The sequence below is a fragment of the Panthera onca genome, chromosome F1 (genome assembly GCF_046562875.1).
Source record: "Panthera onca isolate mPanOnc1 chromosome F1, mPanOnc1 haplotype 2, whole genome shotgun sequence".
Lineage (NCBI taxonomy): Eukaryota > Metazoa > Chordata > Mammalia > Carnivora > Felidae > Panthera > Panthera onca.
Genome location: NC_138355.1, coordinates 69,823,011 through 69,847,187, shown reverse-complemented (window position 1 = coordinate 69,847,187; position 24,177 = coordinate 69,823,011). Strand labels below are relative to the sequence as shown.

General features: G+C 60.7%; 1 protein-coding gene and 1 long non-coding RNA gene across 9 annotated transcripts in view; one reads left to right on the top strand and one right to left on the bottom strand.

Moving 5' to 3' along the window:
• MEF2D (myocyte enhancer factor 2D) overlaps nucleotides 1–12,257 on the bottom strand; it is a 31,197-nt gene extending 18,940 nt beyond the window's left edge. Inside the window, exon 1 of one of the 7 annotated variants that reach the window (XM_060644643.3) lies at nucleotides 11,904–12,257. The gene's annotated coding sequence lies outside the window, so the exon portion shown is untranslated. Of the gene's footprint in view, nucleotides 1–610; nucleotides 1,933–1,968; nucleotides 3,332–11,903 lie in introns of those variants that run through there. The other 6 variants (XM_060644645.3, XM_060644642.3, XM_060644639.3 and 3 more) reach the window with 6 other exon arrangements.
• Nucleotides 12,258–16,623: 4,366 nt separating this feature from the next.
• LOC132686747 (uncharacterized) lies at nucleotides 16,624–24,177 on the top strand. 2 transcript variants are annotated; one of them, XR_009613856.3, is made up of 4 exons: nucleotides 16,624–16,755; nucleotides 21,309–21,513; nucleotides 23,832–23,920; nucleotides 24,011–24,177. It is a non-coding gene; the product is annotated as an uncharacterized LOC132686747 (long non-coding RNA). The 2 variants fall into 2 exon arrangements; XR_014136458.1 differs by having other exon boundaries at nucleotides 23,832–24,177.

Sequence of the window (24,177 nt, the reverse complement as noted above, 5' to 3'; positions counted from 1 at the left end):
TCCCTGGGGAGACAGGCACAGACCCACCTTCTGTGGGGAAGGGTGGCTGCAGAGAAGCCTTAGCAAATGGAGAACAGAGAGGGACGCAGGGCAGGAGCTCATCTGACAACACCCCAGACAAGAAGGAGGGGCTAAGGGAACCAGAGATGGTAGGAAATCCAGAAGGACCCCACAGACAGACATGTGTCCAGGCCCAAGCCGGGATCCAGACCCAATGGGAAGCCAGAGGGTTGTATCTACATGCAAACGAGGTGCGAACAATATGCAAAACGCACCCCAAAGGGGGTCTCAGTCTGGAAGGGGCAAGGGAGAAAAAACAGGCCCCTGCCTCCCCCAATTTAACACCTCTTGGTACCTGAGCAATGTTCAAACCATTCTCGGGTTTCAGAATGATGCTATCTCAGTTCCTGTGTGAGGGTGGCCTGGGGCCAGTGGGGAGAGTTGCGGGGAGTGGTCAGGGCAGCTGTGGCAGGGCTGGCCTTCCTGGGGAGCCCAGAAGTACCTTCCAGCAGACAGCCTCCAGCCCCTCTCCTGCCTCCTCGCGTCCCCCATAGCCTCCCGCCCACATCTGCCTGCCCTTAGCCCCTATCTGCCTCCAGAGCTGCCGTACCGGTGCAGGTCAAAACGGAGCAGAGGCCCAGAGAGGCTGAGCGAGCGGCCTCCCATCACAGAGCACTGGGCTTCGCACGGCAAGGAAGGCAGCTCTCATCAGGCAGGCCCTCCAACCCTTCCTCCCAGGCTGCTCCAGGCTGCAGGCTGTGGACTGGAGGGAAGGCAGGAGGCGCTGGAGACAGCTGTCATCCCTCCTCCCGCCCCTTCCCCGTGGCTGGGCTGCAGGGCATGAAATAAGCAGCAGGCGCTGGGGGAGGGGGTGACAATCCAATCCACCTGTCACCCCCACAGTCAGGCGGCCTCAAGCAGCCTGCTCACTAACGAGGGAGGAGGCGTGGGTGAGGCAGACACAGAGGGGGGTGGGAGAAGGGGACAGACACACAGATGCGAAAAAAGAGGCAGAGAGGCCAAGAGGAAGGCCAAGTGTGGGGCAGAGGCAGGAGGCAGCGACAGGCCAGAGGGCCAGAGGACGGAGGGCGAGGCTGGAGCCCAGACTCAGAGAAGCGGGCAGACAACAGAAGCAGGCTCAACAGCGCCCCGGAGCTGCGCTGGGTGCGTGGGCACAAGGGGATGGGCCGCCAGGCCTGCCCTCCGAATACTTGCAGTCCAGCCAAGAGACAGGCCAGGGAAGGGCAGGTCCCACCCAGGGCAAGGGCAGGGCGAGGCAAGCAGGCCCTAGGGGCCTGGACTGGGCCCAGACCCCGCTGGGATGGGGCATCTGGGCTCCTGAGGGCGGGCAGGCCTCCACGGCGGGCAGAGGTGAACACGAGGCCCAGGAGCCCTGTGGGTCCCCCTGGGTGCCATCTCTGTTCCCACCCCAACCTGGAGCTTACAGCCCTCCTGGCCACCCTCTTGGCCCTGCAGCCCTCTTCCCCCCAAGCAGGGACATGTGGAAGTGCCCTCTGGAAGGTACGGTGGGCAGGTGAGCCCAGTGACGGCCCCAAACAGCGAGAGGGTGCAGGGGCTCGGGGCCCCTGGGGGACACACAGGGAGCCTTCCTCCGCAAACTCCAAAGTTGCCAGCAGCGGGGGGCAGTGCCCAGTTCTCACGCCCCCAGCCGGCTCCCCTACCGCTCCCCTGCTCCTCTCTGGTGTCCCTCTCTGGTCCCGCCCCTCCCCCAGCCAGGGCAGCCTCTTCGTCCAACCCAGGGCTCCAGCGTCTGCTTTCAAAGGCACAGGCGATGCCCGTCCAGTCCCTAGCCTCCTCCCCTCAAAGTTCTGTTTGGCAGGCTCGATTCCCAAACCCCGGGTTCCCACCATCTTCCCCTCCCTCGGGATCTCCCCTCCCCCAGCCCGGCAGCCTCAGGGTTGGGCAGGGGCTATTTTTAGCCTGGGCACTGAGCTAATTTTAACTCACCGACAGGGACCTGGGGGCGGGCTGGCAGGCTGGGGGGAGGGGGAGCAGCGGTCCGGGAAAGCTGGACCCCGGGCACGGGTGGTCTCGGGTCCTAGGCGCCCCAGGAGGGCAAGTGGAGGCAGGCTCTGCAGCTCGGGCTGAAGGGACAGGAATGGACTCGCCAGAGGAGCACCGACCGGAGTGGCCGCTCCCCGGGCGCCCTCCCCGCGGCTTCCGCTGGACACCTCTCCCGCGCCCCACCCCAGGCTTTCCCTCTGGGCAAATCTCCCGGGATGGGGTCATCCTGTTCTCTGCCCAGGAGATGCCTCTCCAGTGAGGGTCCGTCTCCCGAGCCTCCTCCGCTGCTCCCGCCAGCCTGTCCTTCCTGTAGTCTAGCTCCCATCCTTCCTGCGGCAGCTGTCGGTGTCCAGCTCCCACACAGGCAGCGGCCAGCCCACCCCCCAGGCTCCAGCACCGCCCACCGCAGCTCTGGCCTTCCCCGGAGGCCTCTGGGCTGGCTCCGAGGACCCAGTTCCTCACCAGTTTCTGGAGCCACCCAGTCTGATCTCAGGAAGAAGTTGGGGGTCACAGGAGACTGAATCTTAGCAGAACAGGGGTGGGTGCGGTTGGGCAATCAACAGCCCAGGGAGGCGTGGGGTCTCTGGACACAGGGATTCTGGACGCCTGGGTTCTAGTCCCTGCTCTGACCCTAAATCGCAGCGTGACCTTGAAGAAGTCACCGCCCCCTCCAGGCTTTACACCGCTGGCCAGTACAATGGGTGGGTGGCAGGGACTAGGCACCTGAGTGCCCTTCCAGCCAGGACATTTGGTTCCCGTGCCCTTTGGAGAGGCCCAAAAGGGAGGTCGGAGTGGCTTATTCCATGGGGAGGTAACAGAAGAGATGGCCCGGTTGGGTCCACTGTCCTCCAGCTTAGAGGGAAGGACAGCGTAGAGGCCAGAAGAGAGTAGGGATGGGGCTGATAAAGGGGGAAGGTGTTTTCTGAACAGTCATCCTCACAACAGATGGCGAGGGTCGATGGAGGCCCAGGGTCAGCCAGGGCGGGTACGAGGAGGGCACGCCAGGAGGGGACACCAGGGCCCTGGCAGCCGAGAGTCAGCTACCGCACTGCCCAAGCACACCTGGAATGCCTATCGGACCCAGGGCTTGGGGTCCTACTGCTGATTACTAAGTAATGACTGGCCCAAGGTCACGGTCATGGTCATAAGTGGGGTCAGTTCTGGAACCCGAGCCTGAGCCTTGCTTCACACTCTACCGGGCGGACTGATCAGGAATGACTCACTACCACTCATTTGCATGAGGATTTGCATAGTGTCTCTGACCTTATTCCATCTGGGCTCAACTTCCCATTCCAGGAACTGCCCCCCCCCCCCCCCCCGCCCCCAGCATCCCTAGGCACTTCGGATGGCGTTCCTGGTACCTCAGACCTCCAGTGCCATCTTTCTCCTCCAGAAGGCACTCCTGGATTGATCAATAATCCTGGTGGTCCTGTCTAAGTTCTCAGGCAACAGGGTCCCCCACTTGTGCCCAGGTGCCTGTCCAGGTGAGGACAAGGGAGCAGGTGTAGTGAAGAGTGAGGGCTGCAGCAGGAGAGACTCGGGCAGTGAAGCGTGCCCGCCGCACGGCTGCCCGGGGCTCCCCAGGAGAAAAGCCCTGCCCCACGGCTGAGCACCAAGGCCCCAAGGCTGGGGCAGCAGAAGGATGCGGCGGGCTGTCCTTTACTTCCGCCCCTGTCCTTATTTCTAAAATCCATTTCCAACACTCCAAACGAGAGGGGGCGGCCCAGCGCAGCAGGCAAGACAGATGCAAAGCTACCGAGAGGACTTCCCAGGGCTGAAGTTTTGGCCTCAAAATAGTCTCTGGGGCTCAAGTTTGCTTTGTTAGAAGTCACCCAGGGGCACCTGGGTGGCTCAGTCGGTTAAATGTCTGGCTTTGGCTCGGGTCATGGTCTTACAGTTCATGGGTTTGAGCCCCACACTGTGCTCTGCACGGACAGCACTGAGCCTGCTTGGGACTCTCTCTCTCTCCCTCCCTCTCTCTGCCCTTCCCCACCTGTGTTCCCTCTCTCTCTCTCTCTCTCTCTCTTGCTCACTCGCTCAAAATAAATAAGCTTAAAAAAAAAAGCCATCCAGCCAAGCACGGGCAGTGGGTAAACGTACAGGAGAGCATGGGGACCTAGTACACCACTCCAACCGATGGGCACCCCAGGGCCACCGGTCCCCTGCCTGCCCTGAGGAGGTCGGACAAGCTGACCTCTGCCTGTCCAGTTACAGTGTCGACGCTTCCAGCCCTGCCCTCTGAAACACGGGAAGCCCAGCAGTGGCCTCCTATCCTGGGCCAGTCCTTCCTGCTATCTAACCTCCTTCCCTCCCACAGTGGCCGATCCTTCCACTGGAACCTAAAGCCGCTTCAGTCGCCTAGAGGAGAGTGGTGGACAAGGGCCCCTGGCCAGATGAAGCGGTTGGGACGGTTAGTGTGTCACCTTCCACCTCCCCACCCAACTTCCCTCTGGGGTCTCAGGAGACAGAAGTGAAAGTGGCAGCTGGGGCCTTGGGGGCGGGTCAGCTTGGGAGCCGTTGGGTGAGCATAACGCCACCGGTGCCGTGTCTGGGCCGCCTGCCATAGCAAACGGGTGGGCTGATGGTTAGACCAGGGGAGGGACTTCCCGTGGAAATGAGGGCATGGGGTAACTATGGACTGGAGGCCCCCGACCAAAGGGAGAGCAGGCTAAAAAGGAAACAATGGAGGAAAGCGAGCGGTGGACGGTCTCGGAAGGGCAGTCTCTTCCAGGGCGGCGCCTGGTCCCTTGTTTAAAGCGGTTAGATCTTTCCTTCCCAACCACAGGGCAGGGGCCCGGCTGAAGAAGACGGAGGGGGTCTGGGCCCTGACTGCCAGAACCTGGGGGCCAGAAGAGAGGAAGAGAAGGCCCGAGGCCTGGGCCCTCCCTCACACCGGGTGGGACCCATCCTGATGACGGGCAAGGTGGGGGGTCAGAATGTGACCGTCCACCCACAGTCACAGTACACACCGGGCCGAAAGAGGCCAATCCAATCAGAGAAGGCAAATCCTCCTAGAGACATCATGACCTCAGGGAGCCACAGGGGATTTAAAGGGGCCGCTCAGGGCGGCGGCTGGGTCTCCTCCGGACTGGAAGGACAGTCCTCTAAGCCCCTGGCAGGGGAGGGCGGGCAGTGCGGCTGCGTGGGCCTGCTGAGGCGGCCAGCCAGGCAGCTCTTACAGGATTAGCTTGCTGCTTTCAGGAAAGGTGCCAGGTGGGGCTAAGATGCCCAGCCAGATGGAGGGGGCCCGGCGGGTGGAGGGGGGTACCTCCACACAGCTATGCAAACACTTGACCCCACATTCAAGTCGCACCCCTCCTGCTACCCCGCATCCCGCCCTCGCGTGAAGGTTCTGTGCAAAGACCCTCTGCTCGCCGGCCGGGACCCCTGGCTGTCGACCAGCTTTCTCTGCCTGTGATCTGGTGCAATCCTTCCTCTGAGCGGGGGGAAGTCCGGCCAGTTGTCCACTCTCAACCCTTCTGCCACACTTTACCACTGGGACCCACCCCCACCCAGGGGGCAGAGGGGTTCCTACCCTCCCCTGCCGGCCAGCCCCTCACCCCTTCCCCCACCCCGGGCTGACAGGTGGGAGAAACAAGAGGGAACAGCTGGGCCAGGACACCTGTCTCCACCCAGTCAGTCCGGGCCCCACAGGCCTGCCATGGGGGGGTGCACCGGGGAGTCAGCAAAGGCGGGGTGGGGGGGGGCGCAACTGTGCTGGCTGGAGGAAAGGGGCTCAAAGGTCAAGAAGAGATGTGAGGGGGGAGGCCAAAGTCCCCCCCCACCCCGTTCAAAATCAGCCCTTCCTCCTGGTCCACCCCAACCGTGACCCTTCACCAAACGCAGAACACAGACACGCTTTAAAGGAGAAAACTCGAGGTTTGAGGTCATCAGCTCCATTCTCTAGGCCTCCAGGTTACTTGATTGTCTGCAGCCTGGACCAGGAAGTCTCCAGAAAGGAGACAGACCCCTCTTCTCCCCCCCGGCCCCCACCGACTGTTTCCTCTTGAGGTTGGGGATGAGCTCTCTTACGCCGTATTCTCCCAAACCCGAACCCCAAGTATCTGCTGGGAGGGGGCGGGGCGGGGGGCAATCCTGAGGACTGAGGGAGCATGCGGCCAGAGGGATCTGCTCGGACTCACGGCGAGGTGGAGGTGGAGGGGCCGGTTCTGAGGCAGGGAGGCAGCTGGCTGGGGAGGCAGGGCTCCGCTCAGTGTCCCCAGCCCATCCCAGAGTCAGACTGAGCCCTAGGCCCGGAGGCCCCCGCAGGGCCCCCTCAGTACCTCCCACACAACCAAGCCCCTGCCAGGACACCGCCTGCCCCCACCCTGTCTTCAGGGCGGCCGCCCAGGGCCGGCAGGTCCAGGCCAGGCTGCAACTGGGGTCCAGAAGAAAAGAGGCACACCGTCTAAGCCCCCGCTCTCCGGACCGCCTCGCGTCTCCCCGCGGAAGTCAACTCAGAGCCGGGCAGGGACAGGCCCCCAGGTCAGCAGGTCAGCGGTGCAGCGGAGCGACAGAGGTGGGCCCACCGCACCTCCCTCCCCCTGGGGGTTCTAGCAACCCCTCCCAGGGCACAGGCCCCACCAGCCAGGCCTCCCGCCTTCCCACAAGCCAGAGCTCTGGCCCGGCCCGCCTTCCCGCACTGGTGTCTCGCTGTGCCCAGCTCGAGGGGGCACAAGCAGGGGGTCACTGGGGCCTGCCCTCACACTCCTTGCCTGGGGCCCTCCTCCCGTGGCACTCCATCGGGGGACAACACCTCCTCAGGGAACCGAAGCAACATGTCCCTCAGTGTGCCCCCAAACGCACCTCTGACCTCTGCCAGGGAGTCCTTCCACTCGTCCTCTTCCTCCTCCCAGGCCTCCCCGGGTCCCCGGCTACATGGCCCCGGCTGCAGGGCAGGACCCTTCCCTTCGCCTCAGACAAGACCCCTGACACTTGCCAGCTGGGAAGAGGGGCCTGTGAGGTCTCCCTACTCCAGCTGGATCGAGTGATGTGGAGACAGGGGTGGAGCAGACGACCCCCGAAGCAAGTGGCTTCAACCTCCAACTCGGCTCCCCAACTGGGAAGAAGTCGTGCAGACAAACGCAAGTCTCCGTGTCACCATGCCCAGCACAGAGCTTGGCACACAGGGACACGACAAATGGAAGTTTCCTCCCTCCAGTCCCCAGGGATCTCAAAACTTTCAGTTTTAGGTCTCCAAAGTATACTGGAAAGTAGAGCAAAGGGGTACTGCCGACGGTGAAGTTCCCTTGACCAGAGGACAAGAACGCCTCCTTTTCTATATGCTTTCCTGGTCTGCCCAACTCCTAGGGGAGTGGCCGGAGCACCCGGCCAGGGGCACCAAGCCAAGGTCAGTGACCAGGCCTAGAGCCCGGAGCCTCCCGGGAGGCTGACTTTAAATGAGTAAATATGGTCCCGCCTGGGTGTGGCCAGCAACAGGCCAAGCTCTGCACAAGTCCCTCCCTTCGCAGCCTGCAGCAGAGGGAGACAGCCCAGACAGCAGGCACTTCCCATCCCTGCAAAGGCTGTTGGGGTCCCGCGCAGAGTCCGTGAACACGTCCTCAGGTCTCCACGCCAACCAGGACCAGCCAGAAGCATAGCTAGGCTCCCAGGAATGGGGGGGGGGGCGGGGGGCGGGGGGGGGGGGGGTTGCGGCCACAGCCTCAGGAAAAGGAAAAATCAGACGCAAAGGGGCTTGGGGACCAGCCAGGCTGAGGATCTACCCCCACGATGCCTGAGGACTCAGACGCCACCCTGCTCATCAGAGTGAGTGGGGAGGGTGACAGGGACCACAGCCAGAGCAGGACTCCCGGGTGCTCTGATCCCAAGGCTGGTGACACTCCTGGATCCCTGGAGGGCTGACTTACCCCAGGGCACAGGTCAGCATGAGGGGCAGAGGCGGTGCGAGCCAGGGCCTCGGGGAGGGGCACGTGGGGATGCTGCAGGGGTGGTGACAGAGGTCAGCCAGGGGGGCTGCCCAGCTGTGGTCTAACCTCCGTGCCTCCTGCTCCGGTCAGCCCTCCCTCTTGCACGTTCTCGCCCCTCGTCCCCCACCCGTCCTGGGCCTCCGAGCCTTTAATCATCTTTCCATTTGCTGCCCTCCCCCGCCCCCCTCGGACCGGCAGCGGCTCCGTGGGTGTCCACACGCTCGTGTGCGCGCGTGTGTACTTGCACACCTTCATGCGTGTGCACCACTGAACTCTGGGGACGTGCCAGGTGCGTCCGGGCACAGCAGTCTGTAGGGGACCCTCCTTCCCCAGCACCCCTGCGGGGGGGAAGGGGCCCAAAGACTCCAGGACAAACTCTCCTCGGCTTCAGGCAGGGGAGCAGGAGAGAAAATGAATACCCCGTCCTCACAAGGCCGCCGTGCGAGGCCTTCCAGCAGAGCCGCCTAGAACCGCCCGAGAAGCAAGTGCTTGGAGATCCCCGTCTCTCCCAGGCCAGGCTAGAGCCACCTCTGTGCCCTGAGCCAGCTCCGCCCACGGGTCCCTCCCCGCATGCTGCCGGGGTGGACAGGCCGGGCAGCATCAGCCACAGCACGGCCAGGTGTCCTGCGTCCCGTGCACAGCGGCTAGCGCCTCACACCTCCCCCTCCCGCCATGAGTAAGCCACCAAACTGGGACAGAAGGACGGTCGGTTGGCCGGACTCCGGCCCCATGACTGGCTCATAAAAGCCACCAGCAATTACAGTGATGCTGAGGCTCTGCCGGCTCGCCACCTCCTCCTCCTCCCTGTAAAAAGGGAGACAATTGCCTCAGACCAGGTGGCCTCAGAGAGCCCGGAGAGGCCCAGCCGTGGTCCCCAGGGATGGGGAGAACCCACCACCACCACCGTACCACAAGACCCAGGATCTGGCCCTCGACGGCGGACTCCAGGCCCACGTCCGATCCTCACGTCCGCCACGGAAACTGAACGGACGCCAGCTACGACCCGTGCCCCGGAGGTCGGGCCTCCACGACCCACCCCCCATCAGCTCCCCTTCTCTGGTAAGGCCACGGCCGCCCGCACTAGAAGGGCAGAGAAACGGGGGCCTTGGCTCCAAAGGCAAGTAGGGAAATGCCGGCCCCACCCGTCTGTCCCTGCCTCCTCTTGCTCCCACACAGGCAGAGAAGGGGCTGGCAAGGTGTCCCGCACGGGGCCCACCCACGCCAGGCCAGCGTGAGCGCCGAGATTCCGGACGCAGTGCCAGCCTCGGGAAGGCTGATGAAGGTGGGCACAAGTGCAGGCCCAGGTGGCCAGGAGAAGGTCAGCAAGATGAGCGGAGGACCAGGCCTCTCTGGGGGCACGAGGGCTCAGGATGCTCAGAGACACCTTCCCAGGGCAGGCTCAGAGGAGGAACAGTGGGAAGGGTTAGGTCACAATCAGTGAGGGTCTAACCTCAGGCTTCCTCTCCCCGGGACCCCTAAGGGGCCAGTGGGCCTCCCCCCACCCCGCCTCCTTGCTCTGATACTCTAGACCCCACCTAAGTGTATCCTCCACGCACCCCCCCCCCCCCAGCACACACCTCCCAGGAAAGACCAGGGAAGATTAAAAAAAAAAAAAAAAAAAAAAAACCTGCTGGAGAAAGATTATATAACAGCAGCCAGAAAGACTATCATATCTCCCAGCCTGCGAGAAGAGCCAGGAGCCAGGGCAGAGCTGGGAAGCCCAGGCCCCTCCAGCCCCGAAGCAGAAGGGACAGAGTGGGGTGGGCAATGGGCAGTAACAGCCACCCTTCTAAATCCCCCACCCCTCTGCTCCGGCCAATGGGTCCAGGGCACAGAAGCCCCGGAGGAACCTCTCACGCCCATCCCCCAACACAAGGGTTATGATGCTCCCTGACCGGGTCCCACTTCTTCCCTTGGACCAGGGGTTCCAAGAGCAAGAATTGTGGCTTCCTTCTTATGGCCTCTCCCTACTACGAAGCCATGCCTGAAACAGCGCAGTGAGACTGAAGCTCTGACACAGACTTGCTGTGTGATCTCAGGCAAAAGGCTCAACCTCTCTGGTCTCAGAGGAGTGTGAGTGAAAACTCTTCCTTTTCCAGGGAAACCAGAGACCCCTCCCTTACAAATCTATACACACGAATACACACACACACAAGCACATACAAAGTAGGTGGGGGGTGGGGGAGAGACAACAAAGAGAATATGACCACTGACACCTAAGGGTCCAAACGCCTGTGCTAGGACAAAGTGGGAAAGAGCCACACGTCAGCTCTAGTGTCCCCCCAGTCACCCCACATAAACGGGTCCTCAGCCACCCTCACGCTGATCCCACCCCGCCCCCACCTCCTGCCCAACACACTGGGAAACCACAGGAAGGAAATTCATTCCCAGGCAGGCCGTGGGAGCTGGGACAGCCAGGCTAAGTCCTGGGGCGGGTGTGACCCAGCGGCCACAGGCGGGCTGGACAGCTGTGAACACTGACATGTGCCTTTTCAATGCTCTCCTTGGCTACCAGGACCTCCCTGTCCGGGGTTTGAGGACAAGTGGGAGGCGGACAGCTCCCTAACTTCAATACACCCAATCTCCAGCTGGCCTGGGCTCCCCTCCTACTTTGAGGCCAGAGCAGCCCAAGGTCACCGCCCCAGACGGCAAACTTCCCATAGTCCAGGCTGGCCCCCGAATTGCCTAGGAGACCCGCGGAGGGGCTAAGGGAGGGGGGGAGGGCCACCCCCCAAACCAAAGAAACCAGGCCAACTGGGAACCCTCACAAAGGGGACTGGGCACAGGGAAGGGGGACACAGGATCCACCCACTGTACCCTCCCCCAACCCACCAACAATGCACCGTTTAGGAGGAGGTACAGAGAGCCTCCCACTCGGAAGGACAAACCCGAGGTAACCCAGTCGTGGTGCAAAGTGTGCCCCCAACCGGGACCCTCCCCGCACAGGGACAGACCTCCGGAGGCTGCTGAGAGGTCGGCTGGAATCACGAAGAAGGAGCCTTCTGCTCATCCCCCTAAGACCCCAACCTGACAGGAGGGGGCTGGCGTGGGCGCGAGACACAAGATGCATCCCAGTCTCCTTTGGCCCTCCCTCCCCGGAAGCCCCCCAAACTCTCCGTCGACCCCCACTCCCAGACCAGTCCAGCCTGCCATTGGTGGAGAGAGGGACTGGAGAACTCGTGCCCAGATGTTGAACAGCTGCAAACTTCTGGCCAGGGTTTCTCCGACTGGGGCTGCTGCCGAACCAGATCAGGGGTCTCGGAACGGGGGCAGGAGGTCCCCGGGAAGGGTCGAGCGTGCCCACGCCCGCGGCGGCCCCGCGTCCCAACTCCACAGGCACCCGGCAAACCCGGGCCCCGGACACACACACACTCACACACCCCAACCCACCACCCCGGTGTCATCTGAACGACGTCCCCCCTCCCTCCCCCGCTTCCCAAACAGCTGCGGCTCCCCCCGCCCCCACCCTCCCGCCGCCCTCCCAGGCCCCCTTCTGCACCATTTCGGGCCAAGGAGGAGTGAACAGGCGGCGCGAGGAGGGAGAGGGAGGGAGGGCCGCCTGTTAAAATGTCAGTCGCTCCCGGCTGTCACCGGAGACCCCCTCTGAGGATGGCGCCCCTTCGGCAGACCACTCGGAGGCCGTCGTAACCCCGGACACCCGCAGCCGGGCGCGTCCCCAAGCGCGGGTCCCCACCCCGACCCCGACGCGCAGGGGAATGAGCCCCCTGCACTTGTCCCCCGGCCGCGTCCCCCACACAAACAAGCAGCCCCCCACGTAGTCTCCCACCGGCGCCGCCCGGAAACAGCCAGCTCCGCGAGTTCCTCCCACCCGGGGGCCACCCCATCCCACCCCTCAGGGGGACGGTCCCGACCACCCTCCACCCCAAACCCAGGACGGGGTGGGGGAGGGGGCCTCTTAAAGCGGCAGGCGCATTATTTTCCCCTACTCACCGGCCCCGCTGGGGGAAGGGGGTGTCACGGCTGGGACGGGTGGCCCTCGCCCCCGGTCCGGGGGATCTTCAACACCGGGCAGCCGCAGCTCCGGGCGGGGGGAATAACAAATGAGGCCGGCGTCCGCGCGGGCCCTGGGCGGCGCCGGGGGGCCTGGGCCCCCGCCGGGGGCGCGGGGGCGGACAGGCGCGCGGCGGGCAGGGGGAACCGGGGCCGAGCGCCCGAGCCGCCTCGGCGTTGTTGATATTTTGCTTCCTTCCTCCTTTCGGGCTCCAAAGGTAACTCCTCCAGCCCCCGGGAGTCGAGGCCGACGTAGGCACAGCTCAGCCTAGCTTGAGGGGTGGGGCCCGGGGCTGACGGGCAGGCAGGGGGGCCAATGGGAGGAGCCCGCGGCGGCGGGGCGGGGCCGGAGGGGGCGGATCTGGCCGTGGCCCCGCCTCGCGCCTCCCGCGGCCGGCCGGGCGGGCCGGGCGCCCCACCCACCGCCCTCCAGGCTAGGCTGCGGCGCCGGGAGCGGCGGATCCCTCCGCCGGCCGCGAGGGGAGGGGAGGGGTGGCGAGGCGAGGCGAGGCGAGGCGAGGCGAAGGGAGGGATGGGGAGGGGGCCGGGCTGGCGGCGCGGGGAGGCGAGGCTAGCCGATCGCGGAGGGCCGGCCGGCGCGGGGCGCCCCTCGGCGCTGCTGCCCCCGTGCGCTTGCCGCGGTCCTCCCCGCAGGCGCGGCAGCCGCCGCGCACACGAGCGGCCCCCCTCGGCCCCCAAGCCCCGGGAGAGTTGGAGGTGGCGGTCTAAGTAGACAAATTCAGGGTGGACGCCAAATGGCGACAAGATTCCGGCTCCCCCACTAAGTGTGCGCCGAAGCCGCGCGCAGAGGAGCACGTTCTCTGCCGGGGGTTACCTGGGGAGCTCGCCCGCCCCTCTACCTGTGACGGGCGCCTCCCTCCCCGGGCCCGGTTCGGCAGACGCCCAGCAATTTAAAGCGACAGCTCATAGTTCTTGGGTGACCTAATCCCCAGTGCCTGCGGTCCCAGAGCACTTACAGCCGAGGGGGGCAATTTAAAGGGGCGGGACCTTAATTTCCCCCAGCACAGGAAACGCCCGAAAGCATCTTATTAAAGAAGCAGTAGTAGCTCTTAAAAAAAAAAAAAAAATTAAAAATAAAAAAATCCCTAGTTGCCCCAGGGCGTGGTGAATCTTCACGTGCCCTACAACAGGAGTGTGGGTGCCATGCCTGCCTACCCCACTGACCCGGGCAGACTTCTTCTCCAGCAAACCTATTACCTCCAGATCCTGCTGCTTTCTACCTGCAGCCTTAGGAAATGATGGAATCCGGCTTCGATCTCTAAGAACCTTGCAGAACAGAGGGGCGCTCAGTTCTTCACACACCCTGATTTCTATCTGGCTGGGTCTGATTTACTGAACAAAGACGAGATTCTGCGTGAAGTGTTGGGTTAAGTTCTGGGTGAAGAGACTAATACATACGAGAGAGACAGCTAGTCGTGGTGATTGAAAGCATCAACAGTGGAGCAGTGGAGCTGCCTGGGTTCGAGTCCTCACCTTACCCTGCGTTACCTTCCCCCATGTATGTTACCTGTGAACACGGGTACATCGGTTAACCTCCCTGAGCCTCGTGATCCTCATGGCTAAAATGGAGATGGTGATAACAGTGCCTAACTCCCACGTTTGGTGTGGAGATTAAGTGAGCGTATGCAAGCAGACTGCTTAGAACAGTGCCTCACGCTACATTATAATAACTTAAGGGTTGGACTCCCAAGACAACTTTAGGCCCATTATCCCATACGAGCCTCAAAGGAGGCAAGATCAGTGGAACTGCTTTGCCAATAGGTTGGAGGTTTATCTTGTATGTCCTAAAACAGGAAGCCAGCAGGCTCCTATTTCCTTGGCCTCAGTTTCCAACCCTTCCACCTGGCCCCTCCTTCGGGAAACCTGATTTAAACAGTGTCCTGCTTTGTCCCCAAATGTAGCTTCTCAGTTCTCCATCAGATCTGGCAGATGGGGCCCCAGCACCAGAAGATGTCAGTCTTCCCTGCGAGGCAGGGCTAGCTTGCCCCAAAGACCTCACTCAGGGGAGGCTAGGGGAGCCTATCTGTCCCGTCCCAGAGGACCGTGAGAGGAGCAGAGCCTTGTGCCAGGGCTGGGGCTGTGGCAGTAGCAAGATGGGAAAGTGCCTCCCCCCTCAAGTGGGGAACCTCCCCTCACTTGTGGCCTCTATTTTTAGTGCTTCCCCAGGCTCTCGCTGGAGAAACCGTTTAGTCATCAGGGTGTTTATTTTCCGGCTGTTTCCGACGTCGGGAAAGCAGAATGTTGAGACTGGAGAGATCCAGGGCTGCTGGAAAAGACTTCTTAGGAACAGGCCTGGGAACTCAGCCTTCAGACCTTTGGGTCCCAAGATCGTAGTTAAAAACCAAAGTGGGCACGGGGCAGCCAAGCCCCCAGGAGACCGAGAGATGGGTTCTCAGCCTGCCTCCAGTTTGGAGTCTCTCCAAGCCAGAGACCCCTATGGCCCCAGCTCTACTTGAAGGATTTTCTCCAAGAACATAAGCAGCCCCCAGAACAAATTCTCCCTGACCGCTGATTCCCAGAAACCCCCTCCCCAACCTCTGATAGATCTGCGCGGTGAGCCTCCCGCCAACCACAGCTCCAGCCAATCTCAAGCCGGAGGCCGGCTTGCCAGGGCTGTGATTGGCTGGCTAGTCCTCCTGCCTTGGAATGTTGGGTCCTTAACAAAGGAATGAGGAAGGAAGGTGAGTCACCTGGGAGGGTGTTAAAGGGCCAGGAGCTGGAGAGAGAAAGGAGCGAGGGAACAGTTCAGTGACGGAGATGGAGTGTCCCGAACCCTGCGATGCTGAATGATAATTCGCTAGAGAACAGAGTAGGAGAGAGTCGCAGAGACTGACGTTACAAGCGGGGTAGAATTTACATATATTTATTGGGAGAAATTCATGGAAAAGAACAGTAACAAATACAAGGTCTTCATTTCCGAGAAAGACTAACAAAGGATCTAGGGAGAAATGTTGCTGGGAGTTAGATTATAATAAAGACTTCCTGAAACTGACTCACCGCATCTTTGCCTTCTAGCCCCTGCACTACCCATCCCAGGATCCTTTAGGGGGAAGAATACCCTGGCAGCCTCAGGGGCCTGGGTTTTCATTCTTCCTTCTCCCCCTCTGGCTCCCAACCCATCTTTTGTAGAGAAAAGTCATCTTACAGCCCAAAGTTGCTATAAAACCCCCGAGGAGGCAGACAAGTGCCCACCAAAGGCCTATAAAGTGTGTGACTCCTCTGTACAGCGTGGCCCTCGCAGTTTCTACAACAAAGGGACACCCTTTATTCACACCGCCATCGGAATTGGGAAAGGTCTTCCTCACCCCCAAGGGCTGCTTCCCTTCTTGCCTGTTGTTCCAGAACCCTAGGAAGCCACTGCTGCTGTTCCAGCCTTCTTCTGGCTGCTTGGTTTGACCCCTTTCTCCTTCCTCACTGCCATTTGGAGGATCCCCGCCCCCCACCTCCCTCCATTTCATCCCTTCTACTGGGCTGATCATTCTTCCTCCCCATTTTTCAATCTCTCCCCACACCTTCCACCTTGTTTGTGGGGGCAGGGGCCATCAGCGGGGGCCTGGGGGCCCTCCTGTGCGCACATTCTCCGCCGGGGCCTGTGTATCATCTGCTTGTGTAGAGTGCTCTGTAAGCCACGTGGCTACCTCGCCAGTACACATCGGGCTGGACTGACATTTTTGGTTTCCAATTTACTCTTCTGCACCAGGTCCTGATCTCCTTGAGGGCAGCAGTTAAATAAGCTTTGGTTTTGCAGGGCCTGGAGTGGAACGCGTTCAGCCAATGTCTGTCACATGAATCTGTGCATATCTGTGTACGTAGCCGTGTATCTCAGTTAAGATTACAAAAACTTTAATGGATATCTCCTCTATTTGTCCATTGATTACTCTGCGCTGGCCCAGGGATGGGGCTCTGATCTGGGGCCCAGACAAGTCCAGCTCTAGGCCAGAAAGGGGGGCGGCGGGGGTGGGGGGGGGGAGGAGTTAAGCAGAGAGTTGTCCGAGGCTGTGCTGGCAAAGCTGTGCCCCAAGCTCAGTGCCAGGGTGCCCTGTCTGGGGCCAGGCCCGGGGCAAAGGGCAGAGGCCCCACCCTGGATCTGAAGGGGGCAGGAAAGGGGTGCCAAAGCCGGGTCCTCGGTCCGTGCCCCCCCTACAAGAGTTCCCTGCCCCGGGCTGGGCAGGATGTGGTGGCAGCTGCAAGAGGGTGGGCAGGATGTGGGGGTGGGGGCAGCTGAAACGAAGCCTGACATTCGCCTCCCCAGCTCCTCCCTCCTTCCCTCCCCCCCCAGCCCGCCCCCCTCCAGGTCACGTGCTTCTAGCCCGGGCACCGACGGACTATTTCTCCCTTTCTGCGGAAGGACATAATTGACATGGCAAACTCAAGTCACCTTCGACTTCAGCGGTACCACGCCTTTTTCTTGCCTCGTAGCCCAGGACAGAAAGTTTGCCAGATACACATTTCTTTAAAGCCCTGCTCACCAATTCGGGAGTGGCCCCTTTAAATGCAAATGAACTGCCTTCTCGCTCTCGCCCCCCGCCCCCATCCCAACTTCGCTCCTCGTGCCCAGACTCCGCCAGCTGCCATTGACGTCACGCGTGCGTCAGCGTCGCCAGCCCAACCAGACGGCACGTGGGGGGAAGAAGGTGGCCTTAAAGGGCCAGCCGCCTTCGGACGGCAGGGTCGCAGCTGTGAGTTTGGCCTTGGAAAGGAGGCATGAAATGAGAGGTGGGGAAATCTATTGGAGCGAGAGGACATGCAGGATAGACGTTAGGAAGGACAGGTAGGAGTTGTGCTCCTTCCCAGAGTAGGAGGGCCAGGCGTTTCCTCTAGACTCCCCAGAACGTTGGGGTTTGCGCCCGGGAGAGCAGCGCTGGAGGAGAACAGCTCTGAGGGTAGAGGAGGCTGGCACTTAAGACTCGCCCAGTTATAATGTCAGTCCTTCCTTCATCCCTGCCCCGCATGTCCGCAACGCAAGGAACTCGTTCTCCCCGGCATCTCCAGCACGGAGAGCAAAGCTCCTGGTAGGCAGGTATTCGGTATTTGTAGAACCAATGGGATCCAGTGCAAAGTCGCCTCCTTCAGGAGGCTCTCCCTGAATGCCCCACCGGCGGGCTAGCGCGTCCCAGCTGCTAAGGACGGACCGCCCACAGCATTCAACGAACCTGCGTCTTCCTTCCTTGCATTAGCGACCACGAGGCAGTGCTGAAGCGCTCAGATCTTGGAGTGATGTAGGCACGGGGGGTCGAATCCCCTTTATACTGTTTACTAGCTGAGGGACTTTGGAACAAGTGTGTTCATCTTACCTCTGCTAAGTGTGAAATGGGGCTAACGCTGCTTGGACCACATACTTGTCAGCGGGATTGAAGGAGGCCGCCCCTCTTGCATGGTATCTGTTTCATTGTAAGCCGCTCAGTGATGGTGGGGAGTGCGTTTTAGGATGCTTCCCTCCCCCACTAAACTGTGTGCTTATTGAGAGCGAGGACCGTGCCCACTAATTTATTCCCAGAACCCACACCATGCAGGGTTTAGGGTTGGTGATTTAAAAATGTTTGCTGAGTGAATAAACATGAGTGAATGAGTGATTTCAGTATTTCCTGAAATCTGACCTCCAAACTCACCCCTGAAGCTGTTACCCAAAGGGAGAAAACATTACAAATGCCCCCCCTCTGTGCCCCAGCTTTTCAGCTCTGTGGCAGAGGTTGGGGTGAGGCCCTCATCACTGTGGTTGAACCAAAAGTATTATGCAAACAAGCCAGAAATGATGGGTCTGCAGTGGAGAGTTGAGGGGGCCTCCCCACCCCAGCTCTGCTGCTTAGAACCCTGACCCGGGACCCCCAGGCTGGGCTGCCAGGGGCAGAGGACACTAAATGGAGCTGGACGAGGGGAGTTTCTTGCCCCTTCAGAGTCTCTTAGCCCAGACACAGGTCCATCTTTGGCCTCTCCTTCTCCAGAGCCCTGTCTGTCCTGTGCCTGGCTCTGCCTCCCATCCCCCACCCCCAACCTTCATTCCTTCTACAGCTTCCCTGCCGTTATAGTGGGGGGTGAGGGGGGCACAAGGCCTCCTACCACCTGATTCCAGCTCGCTGGCCACAGGAGCAAGAGCCACCTCATCCTGGTTCGGCCTGGCTCGTAGCTGCTTATCGATCTGATTTTCAATATCTGTCACCATCTCTGAAGTAGAAGGGCGTTCAGACAACAGAAGGAACTTCTTGCCAGGGGAGGAGCTCTGAGAGCCCTCTCCTTCCCTGAAGACCAGGAGGAAGTGGGGTGACCCTCCTCTGGGAGAGAGCAACCCTGTCAGCTCAGGAACCGCGAGGGGCACGGATGGGTCCCCACAGGACTCTCCCCGCTGCCTGGGTGCCGGCTCCACCCTCTGCCGGGGTAGGGTGCTGTCCAGGAGCATTCTGTGTTCCAGAAAACCCCAAAATAACCCAACTTGGCTGTCCAGCTGCTATTTCTGTCCATCTTGTTTAATTATTCAAACCCAAGTTGGGGAGTGAACTATAAAAAGCTCTCCTACTTGGGGACCCAGGAGAGCTGGGAGGCTCGCCAGGCTGCATTACCAACAGGGCCACATGGTTTGGGTGAGGTCACTTGGTCCGGTCTCCTGCCTGAAAGTTCCATCTGCTGTTTGCCTGCTTCCTCTGCTAGAAGGCAGAGGCCAGGCCTCCCTCCCTGCATCTCCGGCTCTGTGGCAGCCCGTCCTGCCAGGGAGCCGGGCTCCAGCCCGCACTCTGGAAGCGTGCGCTCACGGCTTCCTAGCCCCGGTTCTTATCCCACAGATCCTATTATCAGACCCAAGCATCCAGGACTGAGGGGGTGGGGTGGCAGGAAGTGCAGGTAAAGAGGTCAAGTCAGGTGGACAGTGGGCCCTTGGAGGGCACTCTGTCGGTGGGGGGGCTGGGGGACGCTTTTCTGGGTGGGGCAGGTTCCTGTCACAGGTGCTGAGCTTCTTCAGGGGCTTCTCTTGGGGACTCTGATATTGTAGCTGAAGGGACAGAGGGAAAGCCGCAGGGACTTTGTTCTTCTGGGCCTAATCCTCTTCTGGTCGCCCAGAAGTTCAATGTCAGTTTCCATTGAAACTGAAGCCCAGGTGGCAGGTGGCGGTGGGAGGTGTGGAAAGCAGGGTACCCCTGGGGGTCAGTTCTGGGATCCCCCCCTCCCCCCTTAGGCCTTTCCTAGAGAGGTGATAACAAAGGGTGTGGCCGCAGTTGCTATGGCAACTTGGGGAGCGTGGGGGGGGGCGGTGTTAGGACTGGGCCTCGCTCAGTCTGAGCAGGAGGGGCCGAAGGAGAGGCCGGGCCTGCCCTTGGGACAGATGCAGGTGGAGGCAGACTTACAAGATGGACAAGAGGACTAGGGCTTTGAGCCCCAAGAGAGGAAGGGACCACAGGGACAGACCCGGAGACCCAGGACACAAGTTGGGGGGGGGGGGCGGCGGGAGGTCCAGTGTGGGAGGGGAGGCGGCAGCCTGCCAGAAGCTGGGGGCGGGGGCGGCGGAGCCCGGCAGGACTTTCCAAGAGACCATGTGGGACCCAAGTGTTAAAGAGGGCCCTGGGCTTTACCCTCGGCCTGTCTGGGGGCTTGTTCCCACACATTCCCTGGCAGCGGTTCCTGTGAAGTCCAACCTGCCCCCACCCCTGCCTCGGCTCTACTGGAGCTGCAGGGGAAGGTGCTGAGGTAGGGGAAGAGGCTGGCCGTTGCTAAGCAACCAGAGGCTGTGTACCTGGAGGGCATGGGAGGGCCCCCGGGCCCCCCCCCCCCCCCCCCCCGCCAAGGATCGCGGGCGCCAGGGAGGTGGGGAGACCGCGGAAGGCCTGGGTGGGTGGACAAAGCTCAAGGCTCCCTCTGCCATCGTCCTCCTGACAGCGGCAGAGGAGGGACGCCCTTGTCACCCAGTAAGTGTGTTAATGAATGTGTGCGCGTGTGGCCCCTCTCCGGGGGGGCTGCCGCTGCACACGGCCCCCGTGGGACTCTCTCTGAGGGCAGGCGGGGCCCGGGCTGGGGGTAGGGGCCGAAAGCCAGTGTAAGCCTCTCTCGCTGGTTAGGGGAGGGGGGAGGGCTTGCCTGTCCGTTGAAGGTAGCGGCCCTGTGGAGATGCTGCGGCTGGAGGGGGGCAGCTTGGGTGAGACAGGCTGCACAGGAGAGGCCGCCTGAAGTCCAAGTGCCCTCAAGGCCCGTGTGGTCCACCGTATTTCATCGTTTCTAATCTATCATTTTCAGCATATTTGGGGGCGGGCTGGAGACTGACAGAGGTAACCACCGAAGGGAGCCCTGTGGCCCACACACCTGCATCCCTGCCAGGCTAAGGAAGCCGCTCAGGCCATCCGCAGTGTGGACACACGACCGCCCCCGCGCGTGGCTGGTGGCTCCCCACGGACTCAGCTCCCATCCAGAAAGCGCACCTTCATGGGGCGAGCATTCGCTGTGCACCTGTGCCGGGGTCCTGGGGAAGCGGCGAGAGGTGGGCCCGGTGGACTCTCCCCCCGCACCTGCGGTCTCTCCCGGGATGGTCCCCAAACCCTGCAGGGGACCGCCTGTGCTTCGCCCCCTCCTCTCCATAAGCGCTGGCAAGTCGCGAGACAGCCCCCCCCCCCCCCAAAGCACGTGCTCCGGACTGACCCCCGAGGGCCGTGTTGCTGGGAAGACACAGGGGCCTCCTGGTTGCTGACCCACGAGAAAGAGAAAAACCTGGGAATAAAAGGGTACAGGCTCATTTTGTTTTCATGCCCGCCTCACGGGGGCACCCCGGAAGGCATGAGGCGTATGTTCTCAGCATGGCACCACAAGCCCACGGATGTCTGAATCCTCATCCTCCTTGTACAGATGACCAAACAGAAGCTCAGAGAGGTTGAGGAGCCATGTTCATGGTCACACAGCAGGAAATGGCTCTGGGATTCCAAGCCAGGCCTGTCTGTTGCCCCGTAAATGATCAAGGGAGAAAACGCTTTCCCTGTTGCCCTGACTACGTGGTCACAGGGACACTGGAGGGGCCCAGGACCCCAGAGGGAGGGGAGACCTCAGAGCACAGTTAGGCAGTACCCCCATCAACTAATAAAGAAGCAGCGGGCACTCAGAAATCCTGCGTGGTCACACGGGGACCTCGGAATCGCTCAGGTTTAGAGAAAGCCAGTGCAGAAGGCTGGGTCGGGCAGACCGGAGATTGAGTTCCAGCTCGGCCGTTTCTAGCTGTGTGGCCTTAGGCACGCCACTGACCCTCTCTGAGCTTCACTTTCCTCAGCGTGAAGGTGACACTCCTGGAAAACTGCAGAGATTAGATAGGGCTATGTGTGGTGCCTTGCAATAATTCTCCTCTCCTTCCTTTCCCTGCAGGAGGAGATCGCGGGTGACCAAGGGCACATTGAAAGGCCCACGCAAACCTGGTGGCCGAGTGACAACAGTATTTTGGGGGAGCCTCGCAGAGGTTTGTGGAAGGTCTCTGAGATGTCTCCCCCTCTCGTGGCGGGGGCAGCAGGGAAGTGACGTATGAAGCAAGAGTTATCAAGAAAGGGCCCGAAAGCTGTCCTCTGCTGGAAGGGTGAGTAATGACCACAGGTGACAGAGGGGACACAATGTCCATTCCTGTTTCTCACCTTTAAGACAGATTTTTTTTAAGTTTATTTATTTTGAGAGAGAGTGAGAGAGCAGGGGAGGGGCAGAGAGAGAGGGAGAGAGAGAATCCCAAGCAGGCTCCACACTGTCAGCAGAGAGCCTGACGTGGGGCTCGAACTCATGCACCACAAGATCATGACCTGAGCTGAAGTCGGATGCTTAACCAATTGGGCCACCCAGGCGCCCCCCAAGACAGATATTTAAAGTGGAGACAAGAGGGGCACCTGGGTGGCTCAGTCGCTTAGGCATCCGACTTCAGCTCAGGTCACGATCTCGCGGTCCGTGAGTTCGAGCCCCGCGTCGGGCTCTGGGCTGATGGCTCAGAGCCTGGAGCCTGCTTCTGATTCTGTGTCTCCCTCTCTCTCTGCCCCTCCCCCGTTCATGCTCTGTCTCTCTCTGTCTCAAAAATAAATAAACTTAAAAAAAAAAAAAAAGAAAGAAAGCCCATATGACTTTGGGCAAATCATTTAAAATAAATAAATAAATAAATAAATAAATAAATAAATAAATAAAGTGGAGACAAGAGAATGGAAGTTCTAGAAAGGATGACAATAGACTCCCCAGCCCAGTCATCCGTGACTTCCTGTGTGCAGCATGGGGATCAGCCGCTGTGCCCCGAAGCCACAGGCGGCCTCGCCTGGTCTGGGAGGCGTTTTGGAGAAAGACGTGCTAAGACTGGAGGGGAGAGGAGGCTCCAGGGAAACGGGGGAAGCCAGACCCTCGCAGCTGCAGGCCTGAGCCACAGGTTGGGAAGGTCAGAGAAGAAATCAGAGCGGGCCGGGCTTCTCCAGCCCCCGGACCGACCGGCCGACCGCTCAGGCCTGTGGACGCCAGCTGGCAGGTGCGGGAACCACCCGGAAAAAAGCCCTCTGCTCACCCGCCAGTCGCTGCTCGCATCTCACGAGTGCACAGGTGAGTGGAGCGTGTGTCTGAGACTGAGAAACACTTCTCGCCGCAAGAAGAACAGTTAGCGACTGTGCGGTAACGGGCGTTCGCTGGGCAGTCGCGGTGGTCATGCCACGGCACGTGCAGACACCCGGTCCTTCCGTCGTGCGCCTGAAGCAGATGTACCGTTATAGGGTAGTGGACTCGCAGGGAAGGAGGAAAGACGGAGCATCACTGCTGTGCCCGGGGCTTGGACTCTGTGCACAGGGCAGGGGTCTTTAAGGGTGGCCTCGAAGGCTCGGGGCTCGTCAAGGGCCCTCCCGGAGCTCCACGCAGGGCCCAGCGGCTTCCTTCGTTCGTTTGGCACAGCGGGCCCCCAAGTAGGCCTTCCTTTGAAGCCCCCTCCCCAGACCAAAGCAACCCCCCTTCCCCGCCGTGCTGCGTTGTGGAATGTCTCTGCCGCGGAAGGAAGGCCGCACGGCCGCACGGGGCGAGGAGCCGAGCCGGACCCGCTGAATGGCAACTGTCGTTACAGTGACTTACGGTTTCCGGGATCGATTGGGTTCAGCTGGGTGGTTTTCACTCAGCGGCTCGTGTTCTGACCGGGTTGCGGGTGAAGGCGTCCTCTTGGCCTCACGTGTCTGGACTCGGGCTGGGAACACTGAGACGGGCGGGCTCCAGAAAAGCTCTGCTGATTTCTCAGTCTAGCCCGTCCTTGTGGTCTTTCCAGCACGGGGCCTTCAGAATCCTTCCAGGGGGGGCTCAGGGCTCCAGAATTGACATGTCTGAGCACAGAGAGCCACGGGGGGGGGGGGGGGGGGTCGGTCCTGCTTCTTAGGACCTGGCCTTGGGAGTGACCTAGTGTCACTTCTGGGCCACGGTAGTGAGGCGGTCACGGGCCCCTCCCGGGTGGGGACAAAGCCTCCACCGGTGGACAGGGCAAGGTTTTGGAAGAGCGGTGGGATAGGAAGTGGCCTGCCCGTTTCTGGAAACCGCACTCTGCCACAGTATGTTTGCACACGTGGATGCAAATATATAGAAAAAAGGCCCCAGAGGGTCTGTACGAAAATATCAGCAAGGCTTACCTGTGGAGGGGGTGGGGTGCTGGTGTCTTCTGTCTACCTTCGTATGCATTACTCGAGTTTTTTACTTTGAGATGATATGTACGTTATTTTGTTGAATGGAAAGGGAAGAAAAAAGGGAGAGACACCAGGTAAAAGTTGGCTGTAAGCCCTTCATCATAACAGGTTTGATAGATTGGTGTTTCTGGAGACTGTGGCACCAGGCATCTGAATTTCATGAACGCATTTCATTAGGTTGGTTATGTTTTATTTATTTTTTTAAGTTTATTTTTGTTAGTAATCTCTGCACCCGACGTGGGGCTCAAACTCACGACCCCGAGATCAAGGGCTGGAGGCTCTTCCGACCGAGCCAGCCAGTAGCCTCAGGTTGGTTATATTTTATTTTGTTTTGTTTTGTTTATTATTTATTATATTTTATTTTAATTTTTTAAATGTTTATTTATTTTGGGGAGACAGAGAGACAGAGCGTGAGCAGGGGAGGGGCAGAGAGAGAGGGAGACACAGAATCCGAAGCAGGCTCCAGGCTCCGAGCCGTCAGTGCAGAGCCCGAGGCGGGACTTGAACTCACTGACTGCGAGATCGTGACCTGAGCTGAAGTGGGACACTTAACCGACTGAGCCACC